The sequence below is a fragment of the Triplophysa rosa genome, linkage group LG20 (genome assembly GCF_024868665.1).
Source record: "Triplophysa rosa linkage group LG20, Trosa_1v2, whole genome shotgun sequence".
NCBI classification, from domain to species: Eukaryota; Metazoa; Chordata; class Actinopteri; order Cypriniformes; family Nemacheilidae; genus Triplophysa; species Triplophysa rosa.
In genome coordinates this window covers 3204596-3208969 of record NC_079909.1, presented here as the reverse complement: position 1 = coordinate 3208969, position 4374 = coordinate 3204596, and positions in this window count along the sequence as shown.

Genomic DNA, 4374 nt, shown 5'->3' with positions numbered 1-4374 from the left:
TTTCACAACTTTCAAAAAACAGCTCAAAACATACCTGTTTCGCATTTATTACACTAACCAATAAATCTGTCTGTCCATCTGTCTGTCTAAAAAAAAATTGTTGTTGTTCGTTCTCTCCTTTGCTTACTCCAGCTTTAATCCTCCTAGTAGCATGGCCTTGTAAACTAACAGTACTGTTTAGCGTGTTGACAAAATGTTTATATTCTCTCCTACTTGTAAGTCGTTTTGGATAAAAGTGTCTGCCAAATGAATAAATGTAAATGCTGGTCCTTAGCTGGGCATATGCTGGTCCATAGCTGGTTTAAGTTGGTCAAACCAGCATCAAAACATACCTAACCCAGCATATGCTGTTTTTTTCAACAGGGATGAGATTAAATCTAGAGAAAATGAAATTAACTCTTCAGTGTCTCAGAGTAAAAGCTCGAAAATGTATTCATTAGAGTTTCAGAGATCTCAACAAAAGAACTCAATGTCAAGTTTGCAATCAAAAGTCAATTTTATTGAGGATCTCAATATGAACTGAAACATTTCTTATCAAATTTATCCATTTTATCCTAAATATTTAGAGGAATGCTTGTAACCAAACAGTTATTGGACCCCATTGACTACCATAGTAGACAAAATGGCAATGGTGGTCAAAAGTGCCCCAGAACTGTTAGCTTTATTACATTCTTCAAAATATCTTCTTTTGTGTTCAACAGAACAAAGACGTGTCATGGTTCTGCCCCATCTTGTCTTGCTTTTCTTGACCTAGTGGCAGAATCGTGACAGAACCTCTTGTTCCATTTCTGTCGGTCTCTCGACATTGTGTCGAACCGACAGAATGGGGTTTGTCTTGAGAACCTATCATCTTCTGAGTATTTAGAAAAGGCCAATGAAAATTGGCGAATGAAATTTGCATGCCGGGCTCCTCCCCGGATGTCCGGGTATAAGAGGGAAGCCGGCGTGCTCATTCATTCACCTTTTGTTCTTCAGAGCCTACGCATCTGATGAGCTTCTCTACGATCTGGGTGATCATTCTTTCTGCTGGAATCTACGACGTGGACAGCGGACGGTCCCTTCCTGCAGTGACTCTCCCCTGGGCGTCTCGGCAGTTCCGGAGGTGTTCGAGCAAATTTCCTTTTCTAAAAGAGCAAATTTCTCCAGCGTGGCTTGTCCCGCTGTTCTCATGGGTGCAACACACTCATCGAGGAGGGGGACGGACACAATGCCTGCTTCCAGTACGCTGGGGCAGACGTTGTGGATACGTCCTGCCCGCACTGCGGGCGGTGACGATTCAGACGTTGCGTCACAGGTGGCTGTGTTCCCACGGGACTCAGCCACCACCTCGTTTGCTCCCCGTTCCGTGGCGGCAGGACTACGGCCCTGCCGTCCGCTATGGCAAGCAGCGAGGGTGATATGAGGATTACTGTGAGCGATAATCCGCCAGCCACGGCTCACGGACCGTTCACACCTCGTTTCGCTCGTCTGACCGTTCCCCAAAAAAGACGGTCCGCCGTCTTATTCCTCAATCACGTATTCGGACACGATGCGTGATGATGAGATGTCTCTTGCAGCATCGGGGGGTGATGTACTGCCATCCGACTCCGACGATTCCTCGGGCTCCCTCCCTCGGGGGGTCGAGCCCAGGAAAAAGCGGATGTCGAGATGTCGGCCATGCTTTCCCGGGCCGCCGTGAGTGTTGGGTTGCAGTGCCCGCACTGCCTTTCCCAGCACTCGCGGCTGGCTACGTGGCGCCTCGGGTTTGAGCGCGGCTGCAAGCCGAGCCCGCCCCCAGTGCCGTGTTTACCGGAAGTGCATGAGGAACTTTGTAAGACCTGGAACGCCCCTTCCCGGCACGTTTCACGTCAAACAAAGTTCTGTCACCCTCTCTTCCCTCGAGGTTGAGACAGCTGGAGGATACGTTAGTGTCCCCCAGGTGGAGTATGCCGCCGCGGTGCACTTGTGCCCGTAGGGGGGGCTCGACCTAGACTCCCGTCCAAAGCATGTGGTGTCTCGGCATCTCTGGTGTCGAGAGCTTACATTGCGGCGGACCAAGCTGCCTCCTCTCTCCACGCTATGGCTCCAGCCAGGCCAGGGCGTTGAGAGAGCTCCACGAGGGTAAGACCGACCCAGCGCTTATGCAGGAACTCCGCGCCGCCAACGACCTCGCTCTACGGGCGACCAAGGTGACCACGCGGGCCCTGGGTCGGACGATGTCCACACTTGTGGTCCATGAGAAACTCCTCTGGCCAATCCTTGCGCAGATGAGTAACGCTGAGAAGGTCCGCTTTCTCGACGTACCCGTCTCGCAAAGGGGGGCTGGTTGGTGTTACTGTCGAGCCGCAGCGGCCCCGCTCACCCCCCGCCCGTCGGGGGGGGCGCGAGACCCGCACGCGGCCTCCCCGGAGGGTTCTCGACAGTAAGAAGCAGTCCTCCGTGCCGCAACTCGGCCGCCTCACTTGGCCGTCGAGTCCCGTGCACTGTCTGCTTCCCAGCAGCCCTGGTCCTCTTCAACGCCCTCCAGCTCTGACGCCCCCCACTCAGGCGGCCCCCCATGGAGGAGACAGCGAAGAGGAGACCATCGCCCCATCAGCAGCCACGGCGCAGCGGCTGTCATGGGAACACCTCAGGGGGATCGAGGCTACGTTGGGCCCGACCCCAGCCACATCGCTGGGAAGTCGTATAAGGACGGATCCTTCCCCGTCTCTCCATCTGCCGGCCCCCTCCGGGGGGCTGGCGCCCACTTACTCTCAAAAAAGGAGAGTTTCCTCTCTCTCTGGGTTACCACAGCCGCTCTCACCCTCTGCACGACGGTGAACGGCAAACTCGACGTTGCGTCATGGCAAAGCGCAATGTCGAGTATAAACACCAGCCCTCAGCACTCTCAGTCAGACAGTGCGTTGAGCTGCGCAGTTGCCAGGCAGGAAAAACGGCAGAGCCGATCTCCTCCCCGGGGGCCCTCCCCCGGCAAGGAATCCGTACTGCTAGCCATCGAACCACCCTCCGCGGGGGCGATGAAGCAGATCAAACCTCTAGTCCCCCTGTCACAGTTCTGGGAGCCTGGTCTCAGCTTCCCAGACTGTCAGGCTGGCTGAGGAAGATGATCCGTCTCGGCTACGCGATTCAGTTCACTACACGTCCGCCCAAGTTCCGGGGCGTCCTTTTTACCTCAGTCAGAGGCAGGGATGCCCCCGTACTTCGGGAGGAGGTCGCCTCCCTTCTGGTGAAGGGAGCGATCGAGCCCGTCCCACCGGCCGAGATGTTCAGCGGGTTCTACAGCCCGTACTTCATTGTCCCCAAGAAAGGCAGAGGGTTGCGCCCTATCTTGGATCTGCGTGTTCTGAACAGACACCTACACAAGCTGCCTTTCAGGATGGTCACGCAGAAGCGCATCCTGGCGTCCGTCAGGCGTCAGGACTGGTTCATGGCAATCGACCTAAAGGACGCGTACTTTCATGTCTCGATCCTCCCTCGACATCGGCCATTCCGACGGTTCGCGTTCGAGGGACGGGCATATCAGTACAGGGTCCTCCCCTTCGGTCTGTCCCTGTCTCCACGAGTCTTTACGAAGGTCATGGAAGCCGCCCTCCTTCCCCGTAGAGGTGTGCGGGTACTAACTATCTCGACGACTGGCTCAAGTTTTGGCACACTCTCGAGATCTGTTGTGTACACACAGGGACCTGGTGCTCCGGCACCTAGATCGGTGGGGCTACAGGTCAACTGAGAAAAGAGCAAGCTCTCCCCGGTGCAGAGCATCCTCTTTCTCGGTATGGAACTCGACTCTGTCCTCACGAGCGGCCCCGCTCACCCCCCGGGGGGGGGGGCGCGAGACCCGCGACAAGGAAGCCCGCACCCTCGCAGCCTCCCAGAGGCAGCGCGACTGACTAGGTCGCCCGGTCAGTGTTGAACTGCCTGAAGATCAGACAGTCAGTGGTCCCCTTGTAACAAGAGGCTCCTGGGATACATGGCATCCTCGGCGGGGGTGGTCCCCCTCGGGTCGATGCACATACGACCGCTCCAACACTGGCTGCAGAGTCAAGTTCCTTGGAGAGTGTGGCACACTGGCAGCAGGCGTATGGTCACACGCTTTTCTGCCGACACACCCTAACCCCCTGGTCTCCATGACCTTCTTGCGGACAGGGGTCCCCTTTGGGATGCCTCCCTGCAAGGTTGGGGTGCCATGTGCAAAGGGCAAGCAGTGTCGGGGCGGTGGACGGGCCCCCGCCTGCCTTGGCATTCAACTGCCTAGAGTTGTTGGTTGTGCTACTTGCATTGAGGAGGCTACTACCTCTCGTGCATGAAGCACGTGCTGGTCCGGTCGGACAGCACAGCTGCTGTGGCGTATTCTTTCACTCACAGCAGCTAACATGACTCGCCCGACGCCTCCTCCTA